A 19,223-nucleotide genomic window follows, 5' to 3' on the forward strand; every position below is an offset into this window, starting at 1 on the left:
CAACCCTTTCCTCCCCACCTCAGGCCTTGCTGCTGTTATTATATTTATTTTACTGAGAAAGAGATAGGCACAGAAGCGTTTCGTGACTGAAGCAAGGTCACACAGTAAGCCAGGACCCAGACCCTGTCGGGCTAGCTCCAGAGCGCTGACTCTTCACGTACTACCCCATACTACCTAATTTTTCACATAGCCTTCAGTTTGCCTCTAGTCTCTTTTTCTGCGTCTTCCTTAACTATGTCATATAGCTTTTACGACTCCGTAACATACCATACTATGTGGTTGGGTGCGTCCCTGAGAGTCAGACCCTGTGATTAAAGTTCCTTAGAATGCAATCGGCAGGACCCACAGGCACGGTTGTGTGTGCTGGAACTAGAAGCTTCTCCTCCTGTAGTACTTCAGACATTTAAGTCGGAAGCATTAGGGTCATTCTGCTGAGCATCGCTTTCCATGTACTTGCCAGGAGGCCTTTGAAATTCAGTTGTCGATGCTTTCACCCTCAGGTTCATGCTCTCCCGTATCTGCATGAAATTTCTTGACCTTCTGGGGATGCAGATGCTTCCTTCCCTCGTTCTGCTACAGTTGCTCAGTGCTAATTGGGAAGCAAAGGCATTAGCTCAGAACAAGGAACTTGAACTGGGCCACAGTCATGATGTCTTTAGATTGGTTTCAGATGCACAACGTAATAATTTGATATTGTATATATGGCAAAACGATCATGACAATAGGTTTATTGCCACACATCCTTACAATTTTTTTTCCTTGTGATGAAAAATTTTAAGACAAGTGTTATTAACTGTAGTCGCCCCACTGTGCACACATTACGTCCCCGGGACTTATTTATTCTCCAACTGGAAGTTTGTACCTTTTGACCACCTCACCCATTTTACCCACCACCCACCCTTTGCCTCTGGCGACCACCAATCTAATCTCTGTATCTGTGAGCTCTTTTTTTTTTTTTTTTTTTTTTTAATTTCACGTGTAAGTAAGACTGTAGGGTATTTGTCTTTCTCTGTCTGACATATTTCACATAGCATGATGCCCTCAAGGTCCATTTATCTTATCACAAATGGCAGGATTTCCTTCCTCTTTAAGACTGAATAATATTCCACTGTGTGTGTATTATATATAATATACACTATATATATATAGTATATAATATATATATGTATATATATATTCGTATTCTTCAAAACATCCTACCATGTTACTAAAGCAGGATGTGATTCATTCTCGAGGAGGAGACCTCTCAATCAGACATACCAATAAAGCAAGCTTGGGCCAGATACAACAAAATTGCAAACAACCACAGAAAGGATACAGTTTTTCATGGAATGTCTCCAAGGATCTTATGCCAAGATGTAGCTTTCAACTTGCATTTTACTTAAGTCTGTGGTAAAATTAGTTTTTACCTTTTGAATTCCTATTAGATTGCAATGCTGTGGGTGCTTGGAGGTGATCTGAAGAGTGTCAGAAATGTTGTCTGAGACCTTACATTTCTGATGTGCTTAGTCACCTCCTCAAAGTGGATGATTGAAGAAGCAAATTAATAATTAAAAGGAGAAAATTGGCAGAATTCGTGGCGAGAGCTTTCCAGGAATTGTCAACTTGGCTGAAAATAAACAAAAAAACACCCCATACCACTTACCATGGTGCCTGGAACACTGTGGGCTCTCATGAAATTTTTCTTTAGTATGGAGAGAGAATATTGTTTGTCAGTTCAAAAGAAGTCATATGGCCATGTAAAGTTCACAGGTAAGGACCTAACGTTTCACGCCTGATGACTTTGGAAGAAAACTCAACTTTTAAAGAAACTAATTTGGAAATTTGGGACTTTCTTGGTCTTTGTGCTATGCTTTAGGGAAGGAATTAAATAGAGAAACCTAAGGGCCCATCTGGAGCTTTAGGTAATTTGTCATTTACATAATTACTCTTTTCAAACCATGTCAAGTCTTGCAAGACCTTAAAGTCTCTTTGCCTATGTGCCACTTCGTTTCTTTCTACTTGATATGAAATTATGTTAGATGATTCAGATTGATTGTGTGAGGCCGTTCCCTCCATGTTCTACTCTTTGTTGACATTCCTCTCCCACCAAAACAGATGCATACCCAGGCACACATACCCAACATCCCAGTGTCTCTAGTAGGGACATTTTTATAAAAATAATATTTGATTGGATCCAACTGAATTTTCTTCTTTTTACAATTCAGTCTAGATATGGCCAAGATCAAATCCACTCTCATTTTCATTTATACTATATCACATTATTTACTAGATAAGGGACTGTTGTCCACTATTGTGGTCCTGAGCAGGAACTGGTGTCACCACCAGTATAAAGGGAGGGGATACCACAACATTCTCAAGTGAAGTTCCTTCACTGTCATATTTTAAATTGAGTTTATACCCTGGCTTTAGAAGGTTTTCTCTCTCTCTTTTTAATTGATAATAATCAGAGAAAGAGAATGTCATCTATATGGACTGAATCCCAAAGGATTTCATCACCCATGTTCAAGTGACTCGTCTTAGAAAATAGTCTTTCAAAGGAAGATCTGTGCTACTCAAACTTACTCTGGTTACGGTGATGCAAATTTATTTTTTTCTGTGAAGTTTGTGCATTTAGAACATTGTTTACCATCGACAGAGTCAAGAACCAGACTTATTTTCTCTTTATTCACTCTGTGAGATTGTGCAGGTTCTGAAGATTTCTGATGTTTTTACTCACTTTATTAGGAGTGTCTCCTACAAACCAATTGTTAGAAGCCTTGACTCTGGGTGTTCCTCACGTGTTCATTCTGAATTTACTTCTAGGGAGTGGCTATCTTTCAAGCCAGTAAGAAAGCCAGTAATTCCTTAAGTTTAACCTCTAAAATGTTCATAGCTGGGGCTCTTACAAAGGAGTTGTTGTGCCACAAACTCACTACCTTTAGTAGAATATTTTAATATTTTAAAATTAAGAGGCATAAAATCTCAAAAAAAAAAATACCTGGCAAACCTTATTCACTAGAATATCCATATCACATATCTCTATGGAAATATACATCTTCATTGACCGCACCACTCAAGTGCCACCATCTTGGTCTGGTCACAAGATTTGGAGTTAGTGCTAGGATAAACCATTGCCTATTTGGAGGACTCCTTAAGTGCTGGGTAGTTCCAGAAACAACCATGTGAGGCTGTATTCAGCAGAGTTGGATATTATTTGGGATGTGGTTTCTGAATGGCTGGTGATTCCTAGAATGACTAAATGAACAGAAGTACAAGGCAATTTGGCTCCATTTATTAATGAGGTTTTGGGCTTTGGTTTTGGTTCTATTCATTAAGTTCATCAGCACCCATATTCCCCAAAGCTGGTGTTTAAAAAGAACCCAAAAGAGGACTTCGATGGTAGAGGGCCAAGATGACACCCAATAAAGTACAAATATTTATGAGGTTGAATGACAAGGCATCGTTTTTTGAAATTCATATTATCCAATTTTATTGATATTTAGAAACAAATGTATTCCTTCCTCTCTTCCTGCCACAGAAGAAAAAAAAAGGTTTAATTATTGCTTTGAAGTATCTCTCAAGATTATTACATGTTTTCCCTTCGTTCATGCATAGAGCAGACGAGAAATAGGAGAAAATTAGGTCTTTCAGAGAAATTTTTCATCTCATGCAATGAAACAATTTTGTTTTAATTTTTCTCTTAAAGTACAAACGCATTTATTATTGTTTTAGTACTTTTATTATGCTCCAAGATCTTATTTGGTTTTGAATTTTCTGTCACCATTTACTGGCCAGAAGAGGGCTCAAAAGTGTTGGAATTTCAATAAGCAACTCCTGTTATTTTCTTTCTCTTGAACTGATTTGTATATATTAAGCATTGTTTATGTAAATTATTTCCTGGGATCTTAGGTCTCACTTTTAGCTAAAGTTTTCCTTTCTTTTATACACTCCCAGGATAACAGTATTTACTTCTGTGCAACTCAGATGTTATGGTTCAGTAACATTTTTTCTAATTACAAGTCTCTCGTGTCTTTTATGTGGCGAGTCAATGACTCGTTTGGAGTAATTTGATTAATACAACATTTTTTTAAATAGTCAACAAAATTCCAATCATGTTTCATAGCTTCAACTCAACATAAAAAATTTAAATGCTTCCACTATTATGACAACCTTAACTTAACACATATTTCAAATATTTTAGTACATTTGTCTCCGTGGTCAATGCTTAGTTTTATTACTTCCCTTACTTTGTTTTGCTTGTCAATGTCCCCCCTCCTACTACTTGTAGGTCATTTATAAGAAATGTCTACATCAAATTTAGTATCCTGAGGTTCAAGTTTCCATTATTCAAAATGACTCATGTGAAAGAAAGTAGATACCGAAATACCCAGTCCTGTTGCCTTGGGCAAGTCACTTAATCTTTTTGAAACTCAGAAAAACAAGACTGAAGATCTCTAGGGTTGGTTCAAAACTGTAAGCTGTGTAATCCTCTTTCTGGAAATGCAGGTCCTTATGGAAAGCGTGGGGGGTGACATACTTTTCTTGGATACAATTCTCATATAAGATGCTCGGTAAATCTCTGGGGTCTAGCGCTGGGAGCTGGAACTAAGGTTGCTAGGTAAAATACAGGACCCAGGAATTGCATGGCATAGACTTATACTAGAAAATTATCCCCTGATCATCTGAAATTCAGATTTAACTGAGTGGATTTTGTTTTTATTTGCCACGTGCCCCAACTTCATCCAGGCCAAATTCTTCAGTCGCCAAGCAGGCTCGCACTGCTGCAGTAGAAGGAAGGTTCATCATTACTTCTATTTGCCAAACATTATCCACAGTAGGTAAATTATGGTTGCCTCAAGCCCTGTGATCTCCAACAGCCTGAAGAGCCCAGAACAAGACATTCCTACAGTTTTAAACATCCTTGAATGGGCACTGTTTTTATAAAAGAACCTTCTCTGAACTGTACCCACTCAGCAACCTCACCTACTCTGCAGTCTTCGTGGCTAGGCATATTAGTCAACTTGGCCAGGCTCGTGTGCTTCTCCTGAAAGTGAACAAGGAGGCAGGAGTGTCCTTTCCAATCTGGCCAATGATTACAGTTTTTAGTTGAGCCTAGCTTTTGAACAATGAGGTGTCTTTTTGCAGTCCAGATGCTTTCAAATGCCAACAGTTGCTTCATTTTCGGAAGAGGATCTAGGTATAGACCCTCGTCTCTCTCATCTCACAAATGGGAGCTCTGTTTCTCCGTGTACAACAGGGAAGCCAACGACATGTCGTATAACAGAAACACTACTTCTAACCCTATAATCCCTTTAGCCTCCAGATCCTTGCTTTTCAAGCTGTGATGTGCACACTGAGCATCTGGGGATCCTGTGAAAATGTAAATTGTTGTTTAGTTCGGGGTGGTGTCCAGATGTGCCACTGCTGGTGGCCTGTGACCACGCAGAAGAGCAGAGCTAACTGGGAGCATTCACTGGGCAATTGCTCACCTGCGCAGGGATCGATGAGACACCCAGTTGTCCCGGTAAGCAAGAGATAAGTCATTCACTTAGGGGGATCCATGAAAATCTGCTTAATATCATCTCCACCCCCCCCCCCCACCATTCCAGCTGAAATCTCCCCATTCCAGCCGCTTACCAGCTTTAACACATGGCCTGAGGGCCAAGTTCAACTAAACCAGTCCTAGAGTAGATTAGATTTCACAATCCCTGACTAGTTAGTGCTACGTTATTTACTTTTAAAAAATCATTATTTAAAAGGTCAACCAGGAAAAAGTGAACAGTATTAATTTGAATGGCTTTACTTACTAGACTTTTATAGTTTTCCTATTGACATCCTAAGATACCCTCCCTATACATTGCATAATCTACTCAATTTACTCAGAAGAATGGCAAGGTTATCGTATCAATCAACCTGTATTTTGAATGCCTACTAATGCCGAAGCCATGGTGCCAGGTAAATGATGAAGAAAAAAACAGAAAAAATCTGTTCTTTTCCTCCAACAAAGGTAGACATTAAATGCCTACAATGAGCCAAACGTGTTTTTTTTTTTAACAATTCCTTTTTTTTTTTTTTAACATTTATTTGTTTTTGAGAGAGAGAGAGACAGACCATGAGTGGGGGAGGGGCAGAGAGAGAGAGGGAGACACAGAGTCTGAAGCAGGCTCCAGGCTCCGAGCTGTCAGCACAGAGCCTGACACGGGGCTCAAACTCCCAAACCGTGTGATCATGACTTGAGCCAAAGTCGGACACTCAACCAACTGAGCCACCCAGGCACCCCAAGCCAAACATGTTTTTGACACTTTATTTACTTTACCTCTTTGAATTTTTGCAAGAACCCTCTGGAGATTATGATTATAATCTCCATTCTGAAGTTGAAGAACTACATCAAACTCAAAAGCTTCTGCACAACCGAGGAAACCATCAAAGAAATGAAAAGGTAATCTATGCAACGGGAGAAAATATTTGCAAACCACATATCTGATTTGGGGTTAATATACAAAATATACAAAGAACTCATACCATTCAATATAAAAAAAAATGAATTAAAAAAATGAGCGAAGACTTAAACAGACATTTTTTTCCAAAGAAGAAACATACATGGCTAACTGGTAGACAAAAAGAGTCTCATCATCAGGAAAATGCAAAGAAAAACCATAATGAGAAAGGTGCTGGCTGGCTTAGTCTGTGCGGTGTACAACTCTTGATCTTGGGGTTGCAAGTTGGAGCCGTATGTTGGGTGTGGAGATTGCTTAAAAGTCAAATCTTTAAAACAAAACAAAACCACGATGAGATGTCACCTCACATCAGTTAGGATGTCTTTTATCACGAAGATAAGCGACAGCAAATGCTGATGAAAATATGGAGAAAAGGGACTCTTTGTGCACTCTTGGTGGGAATATAAACTGGTACAGCCATTATGGGAAACAATGTGGAGGTTCCTCAAGAAAGGAAAAATAGAACTACCGTATGATCCAGCAATCCCACTCCTGGGTAAATTTCCTCTGTGACCAGGACTCTGGGAGTGCCACTGATGTAGACAGGGACATCAGGAGGGGGTAAGTTGTGATAAACACACAATTCATTTTATTTAGCACTTACCATGTGCCACTCTGCTCGCGGCTTTAGAACCACTGCCTTATTCAGTCGTCAACACTAGAGGTAGATACCGTTCTTATTATTAATAATGATAATATCGTCCCCATTTTACATACAGGAAAAATGGAGATAAAAGAGGGTAAGTAATCTGCTGACGGTGACTCAGATGGTCAACGATAGATCTGAGAGCTAACCCTGCATGTCTGATTCAAAGCCATGCTCGTGAGCCCTGTGCTGGCTGTGACCTCAGAGGAAGGGCTTGAGCAGAAACGAGAGTGTGAAGCCATAACGTGCTTCTCTCTCTATATTCCGACTACGTTTTCCTGCATATTGTTCATTGCGTATCACGTATTCGCGTGTATCGGAATGAAGTTTTATTTCCCCTTCTAGATTATAAACTCTCTGAAAGCAGACTCTGGAACGCTTGAATTCTCAATGTCTTGGACTTAGGAGGTGCTCTCCTAAGTTTGAATGAATGAATGAATGAATGAACGAATGAAAACACAAGAAGAGTCATAAGGGCCAGACAGAAGGATCTTAGAGCCATGTGTATAGATGCCATATTTCACATATTCTTAAAAAGAAAACGGACAATAAGATAGCAAATGGTATCAGAATTGCATGAGGAAAAACACATTCAGACTGAGGCACATCCCGTGGTCTGTGAGCATCTCTTATTTTGCCAGGCTGCTTAACTTTTCACAGTCGCACTGAATCTATGTGCTTGCCATTGAATCCTGTGAAAATCAAGTTTCTGGGCAATGTCCACATTTTATTGCAATTGTTCTTTTCCTTTTGGTTTCATCTGCTTTGCCCTCCCATCTGGAAAGTTAAAACAATGTTGGTTTTTTTCTGTGATATTTGAGCTTCTGAATGACCGTTGCCATCATCCTTCATCCACTTATCACAGCTCTTGCTAATAACAATTATAATTGATTAAAAAAATTGAATCCATTGTCTAGTCTAGATAACCTGTCTACAAGGGAAAGACAGAATGGAATGGAATGGAATGGTAGGCTTCTCAGTCATACAGTTGCAATCTCTTGATTTTTCAGAGACATCTCAGCTCAAATATCCTCTTGTGTTTAACACCAGGAGGTGGGAGGTAGACTGAGGGGAGACGATTTTGTGCCAGGAACTTTTCCTCAAGGCAATTCACAGTCCAACGTGCCCACTTTCTTGGGACTGGCCAATCATCTCAGGTAGATCTGGGCCAAATTTAGACTCAAACCGGGGCAGAGTCTTGTCTTCCAGAGTAAAGACTCCAAATCAAGAGATGAAAAATAAGGGGTGCCTGGGTAGCTCAGTCGGTCAAGCATCCGACTTCGGCTCAGGTCATGATCTCACGGTTTGTGAGTTTGAGCCCTGGGTGGGGCTCTGTGTTGACAGCTCAGAACCTGGAGCCTGCTTCGGATTCCGTATCTCCCTCTCTCTCTGCCCTTCCCCCACTTGTGCTTCTTCTTCTTCTTCTTCTTCTTCTTCTTCTTCTTCTTCTTCTTCTTCTCTCTTCAAAAATAAATACACATTTTAAAAAAGAGATGAAAAGTAAATGTGATCTTTCACTGCACACAGGTCATTTACTGACAAAACAAAACTCACTGGAAAGAGCCGAGCGTTCCAGAAGGAACCTGCCTTTCCAAACACCTTAGAAGCCTCACACAGGGCTGCTGTCCACCCACATGGAGCTACCTGGAGATCTTAAGTTAGGAGTCAAAACTTTGGACCAGAGAATAAATCCGAGGCCTTTAAAAGATCATAACACAAATGACATAGGCTGCCTGGAAGGGGTGGGGGTTATTCCTCACATCCTTCCTTCTGGGTTAAATAAAAAAGTTTATAACAATTATTATAACAAAATATAACAATTATATAACAATATAATAATATAACAATATAATAATTATAACAATTATAACAAAAAATTATAACAATTTTCTATCACTGGAACCTGGGCTCATGAGAGTCAAGACTTTATCTGTTGTGTTCACTTGGAGTTCCCAGCACAGTGCCCATCAGAGAAATTGTGCTCTAAGAAATACTGTGGAATCAGTGCTCAAAGAATATTGTGAAGCAAAGAAATGAATGAACGCAAAAATGTATTAAGCACGTGGGGTATTCCATCTCGTATATACCCTCTGTGACCGAAGTTATTAATTTAAAGACATTCTGTGAACGCTGCTTACCTGTGTTTTTCCCCCTGTGGATGCCAGAATCTTACTCCAAAAGGTCCAGTCAGCTCCACTCACACCAGATATCCATTTGTGAGCACATGTGACGGAATCTTAATTTGAGACTTATGAGAAAAATAAAAGCCAGATGAAGATTGATGAGGACTGAGGAGGACCGATCCCACGCCTCAGGTAAGAACAAATTCTAGCGCCTTGAACATCGTCACCCATGACAAACTATGAAAGAGGGACAACGGGTTTTAGTTCCTTTTCACTAAAACTCTGGTATCCAACTTAACGAGGGTGACTAAAGCTTTGTGTGAGTCACATCTGTATCTGTTCTCGAGTGTTCCCTATTTTGGCTCCCATGCTTCCCTCCTTGCTTGAGACTCCCCAGTATTATCACAGAGAGTCTTCAGTCTGTGTTTACCTTTCTCTTTGCCCTGAAATCTTGTCCACCCTCTGCACTTTGTGCTCCCCGTGGTCTGATCAGGGGGAGCCTTCACCAGGGTGCTGGATGATGGGAAAGATTTGTGAGCCCCTTTGCAGGGAGGCAGGGGGGAATTGCTTTATGTTCAGAGTCCAAAAGGGATCACATTCTCCATCTGTCCACACCAAGACATTTTCTAAGCATCACCATTAAATGTTGCTCAGCTGCTGGGTGCCTGGTTGGCTCAGTTGGTTGAGTGACTTCATTGCAGGTCATGACCTCACAGTTTGTGAGTTCGAGACCCATGTGGGGCTTTGTGCTGACAGCATGGAGCCTGTTGAATTGTCTCCCTCTCTCTCTCTCTGTCTGCCCCTACCCCACTTTCTCTCTCTCTCTCTCTCTCTCAAAAATAAACATTAAAAAAAAATTTTTTTTAAACATCTCTCTGATGCTGAGACATTGCTGTTTAAGCCTTCCATACCCAGAGCCCTCGCTTAGACTTCTGCCCATTATTTCAATTAATCCTGGTAACCACCCTGGGGCCAATTATCATTATTCTCTTTTTCAGAATTTGCTAAAGGCAAGTTTGCTTTAAGTATATACCATAAAATATTAGTCATCTAGATGCTTCACTTTGGAAAAAAAAAGTATTCTATGGTCAAACAAGTTTGAAAGAGATACATAAATCCCCTTCCTGTGTATTCCCAGTGCACATTAATCCAGTAGCAGAGAAGTTTATTTAATTTCGTTTAACTCAGAGTATCCTACATTTTGATGTCTTTGTTCCTACATAATACCTTTGGAGGGGCGCCTGGGTGGCTCAGTCGGTTAAGCATCTGACTCTTGATTTTGGCGCACGTCACGATCTCACGGTTTGTGATGTCGAACTGCACGTTGGGCTCTGTGCTGGCAGCACGGACCCTGCTTGGGATTCTCTATCCCTCTCTCCTTCCACTCCTCCCCCACTTGCTCTCTCTCTTAAAATAAATAAATAAACATCAAAAAAATAATACCTTTGGAAATGCTGACCTAAATCACAGAATAAGTAAGGGAGCAGAAGGAGGGAGAGGCATGAATCTGTGGCCTTTTGACTTTCACATAGCATAACACACAGTATACCTTCTTTCGCTAACTCATTAATGTATGTAAGCTTATTATAATATAATATAATTATAATTAGAACAATGTACCTACTATACCACACTACCTTCTTCTTTTTTTTAAAGTTTATTTATCTTCAGAAAGAGAGAGAGAGAGCTAGTGTGATTTGGGGAGGGGCAGAGAGAGAGAGAGGGAGAGAGAGAATCTCAAGCAGGCTCCACGCTGTCAGCGCAGAGCCTGAGGCAGGGCTTGAACCCACAAACCATGAGATCATGAGCTGAGCCGAAAACGAGAGTCCGGATACTCAACCGACTGAGCCGCTGAGGTGCCCCAGTACCTTCTTCTTTTTACTATTTCATTGATGTGCATATTGAAGGTAGAAATTACGAGCCTATGGGAAATATATACAAGACCGTTTAGGGAAGAAGGGAGATTAGGGACAAGCACACAAGACTGAGAGATGTTCTCTCCAGGCTAAGTGCCTCTGTAGTGACTTAGGATAATAGCGGAAGGTTGCAGAAGCAATCTAGCTGATTCCAGGCTTTCAGTATCACCATTGACAATATCTTCCATATTTACATGACACTTTATACTTTGCAAAGTGCTTGTAAGTGTACCATGATGTTCGATTCTCATGGCCAATGTGGCTGGTAAGCATGAGGATTTTGCTTCCATGAATGAGGGGAGAGTCCAGGCAAAGCCTCATTCAGTGCCCATAAGGTTCGTACTATAACTGGGAGTTCCATTCAGATTTTGTTATTTTGGATCCAGGGTCTTTCCAGGGCAAGGCTGTGTGATTGATGATGTTAGCAAGGCTAACCTGGGCAGGGAATAAAATCTCGGGACAAATTAAGACATGAGGAAAAGCCAAATGTCATTCATTTCACAATTTCTCCTAGAACTGACCACATATCACCAGCCCATTTACCGAATCCCACATGAAGAGCTGGCGTCCTATTCCCCCAGGAATCACATCCCCCAGCTTTGTTCCTGTGGGAGTGTTGCCTCTCTTTTAGCAGAGGCCGGTGAGACATTTGGGGATGCTGAGAATGAAATGGATTTGGGGGCGCCTGGGTGACTCAGTCAGTTAAGCATATGACTTTTGATCTCAGCTTAGGTCATGATCTCACAGTTTGTGAGATCGAGCCCCGCTTCGGGCTCTGCACTGACAGCGCGGAGCCTGTTTGGGATTCTCTCCCTCTCCCTCTCTCTGCCTCTCCCCTGCTCGCACTCTCTTTCACTCTCCTTTAAAAAAATGAATTAAATGGGTTTGGGCCAGGACTTTCACAGATTGGGATGCCTTCCCCCAGAGCAGGTGCAGGGGCATTGAGGAAATTGGAGAGGCTGGTGAGGAAATTGGAGAGGCTGGGTAAGGGTTTCTTGTTGCAGAGTGGGAGGATTTGAGGTAATTCTGAGCTAAGAGGAGAGAGGCAGCTTGACAAGTGGTAAAATTAAAAGTCCACAAGTAAAAGGGAAAGAATTCTTCAAAAGAATGAAAACCAAGTGTTCAGACATCCCAGAAGGAGAAACTTCAAGAGAGTCCTAATTAAATCATGATGATTGAGTCATAAATTATTTCCACGGTGAAACACAATGTATTTCCTTCTCTCATGCATCAGTTTCTTAGAATTTTTTGTGTGTGCATTTTTCTAAAACACCAAGCATCATGGTAAGATTGCAAAGTGGTAGGTCTCACTGTTACATGAAATGAAGCATAATCACTGAACTTCACCCCAAAGGAGAAAAGAACAGTGATGCCTGTCTTTCCGGGCCCCTGTTTCCTATGTGCCATCCAAACACCCAAACTGCTTCCTCCCCCCCAGAAAATGAAAGATGAGTTTCTAAAGTCCTGGCTTTTGAGGTAGAAATAAAAATTTTCCTTTATTAATCATAACCAGATTTCTTCCTTCACATGTGCAGAGCGCTAAGGCAATAGCATCCCTGTCTTTTCTGGGACTCCTACTTCTCCTGGCAAGTTGCTTCCAGAACTAGCAGTACTAGGAACTTCCTGACCTTCCTCTAGGAGCCTGTGACACAGGTCAGGATCCACACACCCATCTGAGCCCAGAATATGTCTGCTCACGCCTCCACCCTACCTAAAATACTTCAATGGTTTTCCCATCGCTTGCTGGATAAGGTCAGAATTTTGTAGCATGGCATGCAATGCCTTCATGATGTGTCCTCAGGCTACCCGCCTAGTCTTAACTGCCAAACGTCCACTCTCTAGCTTGCCCTCAAACTCACTGAGATTTTTGCCTTTACTCGAGCAGGTCGGCCATGTTGTCTCCCATTGAAGTTTGGCTTAAGATGTTACGCCAACTTGGAATGCTGTCACCATGTTGGGTCACCTCCTCACAATCTAGGGCTCAGTTCAAGAATAATTTCTGAAAGTTGTTCCTTATCTTACCTACCCCACAACCCAATCCACATCAGATGAACACCAGTGTTCACTCTGGCGTCACACTGAATATTGTAGTCGTCTTCTGACATGATTGTTTTTTGAGTACTTGCTAGATATTGAATATTCAACGGTTAGCAAAACTAGCATCCAGCTTACAGTCTCATGGAGAAAATCAGCTATCAAAAGATCCCGTATAAAAATAAAAGCATTGACTGTGCTAAGTGCTATGAAGGAAAAGGATTCCATTAATGCATAAAACTATAGGCTGGGGAAGGATTGGGGCAGGGGGAGCGAGGTGATAACTGGGCTGAAATTTAAAAGTATGAGTAAGAGTTAACTAAGTGAAAAGAGAAAGAAGCATTCCAAAGAGAACAGAAAGTCCTGCGTTTATTTATCTGTAAGTTCTGACAAATAGAGGCATGAAGCCATTTGTTGGGAGATAGAAAGCATGAAGGAGTGAGAGATTTAATAAATACATGATATCGGAGACACTGGAGTTCTGAGAATTGCCTCAGGCTTCTATGTTAACAGCCAAAGAATTTAATCTGCAAGTTGTTGGATCTGCCCCATAGGTCAGGTGTCTGACCCCCTCTTCCCATTGCTGTAGGATAAGGCAAACTGTTTCAATGGTCAATCCCAAAGGACCACCTGTTACCAAAGGACGGTCGAGAGGAAATCAGCAGGAAAACAGCCTCTTGGAAATGGAGACCAAAAGTCTGGGGCCAAATTATCTGAAAAATAAGGGCAACATTGGGAAAAGGGAGAGGAAGGAAATGCAGATAAAAGAAGAGACTGGAAAACACACGTAGATGGTTCTGGCCATAGAAAAGGCAGCAGTTGAACCCTTTAGTCTGGGCAGAAGCCAGGCATAATTATTAAGAGTAGAATCCTATTCTAGAAGTGATGAGAGGAAATCTGAACCCTTGGGCTCTGGGTAAGGAAAAGTTTGTTTGTTTTCCCAGCCTGAAGTGTGTGTTTGCTTCCAAGCCTTAGGGCTATTTGTCCCTGTTAGACCCTGGGGGCCGAGGCAGGGCTCTCCGTGGAGAACGTGGAGAACGGGGGGAAACTTAGGGAATGTTTGTTTATATTTTTGATAATAAAAAGGGTGTTATTGTTATCCTGATCTCATTAAGTCATTTTCTCCTTCATTTTTCTAATTCACTCTGCAGGGAGCTTAAGAATTCATTTTCATTTACTCTTAAAACCTCTAAAGGGATGCCAAAAGCAGATATACAACTGTTCCCCCTGGGAAGGAGTGTTGCCTTCCAATCTGGAAAAGCATGAAGGAGCTGGTCTATATTGATTTTTAGTCAAAGCCATTGTCACTGGCGTAATCCTAAGCATCTGCCCCATGTTGAAGGGAGCTGTTTGTCCAAATATCTGTTCTTTCATGCTGTTCTGGACTCAAGCACTAATCTGAAAATTCATATTTGGCTTTTTTTCTAAAGGGACCCCATTGTCTTCCAGAAACAAGAGCAGGTTCCACTCAAGTGTATGCTATAAAATATCTCTGACCAGAACTCCACCGCCTGAAATTTCAACTTTATAAGGAAGGCTTAGAAAGAAAGAAAGAAAGAAAGAAAGAAAGAAAGAAAGAAAGAAAAGAAGGAAGGGTTAAAGAAAAAGAAAAAGTGAAAACCAGGAAATGAAGGTCCCATTAGCAGTCAAGAGCCACAGCGTGTCATGAACGGAACTTTATTTACATTACTTGAAAAGACACATTTCCAGGTCTTCACTGAAGCAAAATGACAGTAAGAAAAGAGTGCAGCTAGGCAGATCTCAGTCCAGCCCCATCCCTTCCACTGATAAACCATGTGAACTGGAACAAATTTTGGTAATAGGCTTCTCTCCAGTTCTCATTTCCTCCATCCATAAATGGGCAATAGGAAACCTAGCTTAAAAGATTCTTGCTGTGATTAGGAATTAGAAAATAAGATCTCAAAGTTAATGCTTACTTATTCAGTCTTATTCCCAACACAAACAGAGCAAATTTCCTTCTCTGGATTTCTCCAGTCCGCCACTGAGCAGGCCTGGAATTCAAAGCAGGAAGGGGTTCCCCTAAGCGTTGGTGAGAAAGGACCTCTGGTCAGCTGATATCAAAGAAGAGATGATGCCAGAACTTAAATAAGCATCCACCTGCAGTGTTTTACCCCAGAGTCAGAGACATTGGTCCTACCCTTCTCAGCAAGACCTGAGGGCAACTTAAAGACTCAGCAAAATGAGAGTAGCTCAATACGACACCCTCCTTCCAAAAGAAGTTTACATTCTTTCTAGGCTATCATAATTAAGGAGGCAGAAAGTAAGAAAGACTTTGGAACCATTTTCATCCATGAGTTTTAAAGTTTCATTCATTCTACGTTCACCTCACGGAGCACCTGTCATGTTCCAGGCACTCTTCCATATTTGAAATACATCAGGAAACAAAAGACAAAAATCTCTGCCCTGGGGAAGCTCAAATTTTTGTGGAGAGAAACAGGCGATAACCAATGAATACATCAAAGAAGTAAACAAATACCTTATGGTCAAAGATGCTAAATGTGATGAAAGAAATATAGGGCAGGGGTAACGGAAGTTAGGAGGAGAGGGACAGGTAGGTTACAATTTAAAATAGGGTAACTGGAAAGGACTCAAAAACAGTCCTGTACTTTTTGATATTTGAGAAACCAAAAGGAGGCTGGTTCTGGAAAAGCTAAGAAATCACAATTCTTTTTCTGTTATCGAATTCCTAAATTGGACTTTAAGTGTCTATCACTGCCCAAGTAGACTTAAATTCTTTAAGAATAAGCTCAGATGTGTGAAGTGCTGGGGTGGCTCAGTCGGTTGAGCTCAGGTCATGATCTCATGGCTTGTGAGTTCGAGCCCTGCATTGGGCTCTCTGCAGACAGCGGGGAGCCCGTTTTGGATCCCCTGCCCCCCCCCTCTACTCTTTTCCCCTTCTCAAAAACAAGTAAACACTAGAAGAAGAAGAAGAAGAAGAAGAAGAAGAAGAAGAAGAAGAAGAAGAAAGAGGAGGAGGAGGAGGAGGAGGAGGAGGAGGAGGAGGAGGAGGAGAATGAACTCAGGTGTGTTCCCACAGTGCCTAAGATATCAACAGACAATTATGCGCTGAAGCTATTTTGATGCATGAATGAATGAGGGATAAATAAGTAAAACACTGACCTCTGAGAACTCATGGCTTCTTTTGCTCCAACAAACTGAGCATCTATTATCTTCCGTGTGGTTTAGCCATCTTGTCCCCCAGACCAAACATACCTCTTCCTCCCTTCCTCTCTCCCTGGTGAGTTTCTCATTCACTGTCCCCAAGAGAGTAGATCTGTTGGGGCCAATGTGGCACATTTCACTATGGAACTCTAGGCAGCATCATAGCCAGCTACCTCATTGTTGAATTTCCTCATAGTTCCTTCCTGTTATGACAAAGACCAGAGGTCCAGTCTTGTGTCGAGGTGACGGGGATCCTGGCTGTAGGCTGGATGAAAATACAGATTGAACCTCCCAAGACACATTTTTCAGAAGGAGGATGCATGAAGAGTAAGCACACATAGTTTTGTGATGCAACAGGTATAAGAGGTTTCAACAACAAATTAGGAAATGGGGAAGGTGAGGCCAACGTGATTAGATAAGCTCCCGGCTTGTGTGAATCTCTATGGTTTTAATATTGATTCATTTCACCGCAAGCTACAGTAAAAACTCGAATAGGTTCAAGCAGTTGAGCAAAAGTTGGCCCTTATCCAGGAAACAACTAGAATGCTAAATTCTCAAATGTAGACTGTTTTTTTATTGTATACATTTAACATAAAACAGTGCTTCTCATATTTAGACGTAGCACTTCCTATGCCATACTACCCATCTGCAAAATACCAAAACTTAAGAGTCAGTATCATAGATAAGTGCTAGGAGAAAGGCCATGCTTAAGGAAATTTGTCCAAACCAAAACCAAAACCCAGTCACTGAATTTGGTGGAAGTGTTTGGCGACCCACGAGTTTGTGCCTGAATCAGTTGCCAAACAGGGGAACTATACCTACCTTTTGATGCCTCTGCATGGAGGTCCTTCTGGGCCAGGCAGGCATCTGTTTCCTCTTTGCAGCCAACTCAGGGCCCCAGACAAGACCTTGGGCAGAGGCAGTAGCTGGATGGAAATGTGCTGAGGTTGCTCTAGTTACAAAGGGATGTGGTTAGTAGGGTGGCCTGGTGCAGATCTATCCGGTTTAAAGAGGAGATAGACACCAACCGTGGTCTTCCCAGTTTCATTTTTAAAGTGTGATGGCAGGGTAGGACCCTGTGTCTGACAACTATCCTGCTCCTTTATTAGAACCGGAAGGAGACATTTACAGTAGGCTTAGATTCGACTCTGACCGACAACAGCATCCTTCCTTGACAGCCAGGCTTGCTTGGTGTCCCCTACGGTAGTCTTTGCTCACATGTCTGGGACTGTATCAGACCATGCTCAGCAGTGGGGACAAAAAATTTTGGCCAGGGGCAGGATACAGGACACAGGTAGTTTTTGTCTGCAAGCCTTTAGAAAAAAAAAAAAAAAAAAAAAAAAATTAAGGTCTTTGTCAGTATTTGAAACCTGGGAGGTTTCATATAAAAATCCTGGTATCCAACTTCTCTTGACAAATCAGAAGATCTGGCAATAGACAAGAAAGGTGTAGATCTGGGGCCCCCAGGTTGGCTCTCCAATTGTCTACCTGATTTCACAAAAGGGCCGTACTTGTCTTGCCCTTGGAAGCATTTAATTGGTGACAAACGTCTCCCACCATCTTGACAACTAGTTCAAAGCAGAGAATAATGGTCATCATTTATCAAGTGCTCGTGATGGGTCACTCTTCTGAGATCTTCCGATGTATGAACTCATTTAACCCTCAACAACTCCATGAGATGTATCCTACAGGTTACAAAAAAGGGAAACTGAGACAAGAGACATTCAGTGGTTTGCCTGTGGTCACACAACTAGTACATGGCAGAAATCCAAGGAAAAGCAAAGGGGGTTGACTCTGGAATCCCAATGCCTGACTTCTGATCTACGCAGCCTTTCGGATTAGCCAAATGCACTCTCTTCTTCGAATGTTTCCAATTTCGTGATCTCTCTTCGGCTGTGTTCCAGCCTAACAAGAGTTTCTCACCATATGTACACGCTCATTGCACCTACAGGTTGATATTTTATGTAATAAATTTCATCTATAGAAAATATTGTATAAGCCATGTTTATATGTCCATTAGTCAATATATATACCTGTGTACATATATCCTGATGGCCAGGTTAAATGTTTTTTTCATCTGTTCAAGCTCTGGGAGTCCTAAAGGTACAGAAGAACTAAACCACAGTCACTGGCTGCCGTCGGGTAGAAGGGAGTCACAATCAGCTCCTTGAGGAGATGGCTGCAAAGGGCGTGGAGATGGGGACAGATGTAGCTTTCCGGGAGCCCGAGAGCTTCTCCATCTGCTGGCCCCTTGGACGTCACATGTGCTCTGACCTAAACCACACACTAAGCCGAGCTTCTCAGATTCACTCCAGAACCTTCTTTGCTCAGGTTCCTGGCCACCACTTCTGGCAGGTCACTGCCGGAGCACCAGCCACGGCCTCCGCTCCATCCAAACTTGGCTGTCCCCCAAACGGTGGCTCCCTTGGGCTCCTCGCATCCTGCCTGCTTCTCCTGTAGTATCTTTGCTCTGTTCTGAAGGCTCCTTTATTAACCAGGCCCGAAGGCCGAAATCCTTTCTTGTTCTTTTATAACAAAATAAACGACTTCCATGTTATTTATTTTATTTCTGAATACTCCCCCTTTAGGGGTGATTTTTGTTATTGTTTGCTGAGGGTTGTTTTGTTATTGTTTATTTAATGAAGCCCAGGCTGAAGACGCTGTGGCGTCCCCAAGGCACTGCCTCTAGGCTCTGGAATTTTCCTTCAGCCCTCGCCAGCCACGCCCTTGGCTTCCTGTGAGCCCTGGCTGAGTGCGGCCTCCCAGGGCCGCCTCCTCCTGCCTGGCCTCTCTGGGAACCTGCAATACCCCAATTCCCATGCTCCTCCCTGGACACTCTCAG

The 19,223-nt window shown here is 41.8% G+C and overlaps 1 long non-coding RNA gene across 1 annotated transcript; it reads right to left on the minus strand.

Annotated features, from left to right (window-relative positions):
- Positions 1-225: 225 nt before the first annotated feature.
- Positions 226-17,565, minus strand: LOC131497172 (uncharacterized). Its single transcript, XR_009254799.1, has 4 exons — positions 17,204-17,565; positions 16,340-16,646; positions 9,264-9,485; positions 226-589 (listed from the first exon to the last, which is right to left on the minus strand). It is a non-coding gene; the product is annotated as an uncharacterized LOC131497172 (long non-coding RNA).
- Positions 17,566-19,223: the final 1,658 nt, after the last annotated feature.

The sequence above is a fragment of the Neofelis nebulosa genome, chromosome 2 (genome assembly GCF_028018385.1).
Source record: "Neofelis nebulosa isolate mNeoNeb1 chromosome 2, mNeoNeb1.pri, whole genome shotgun sequence".
Taxonomy (NCBI): domain Eukaryota; kingdom Metazoa; phylum Chordata; class Mammalia; order Carnivora; family Felidae; genus Neofelis; species Neofelis nebulosa.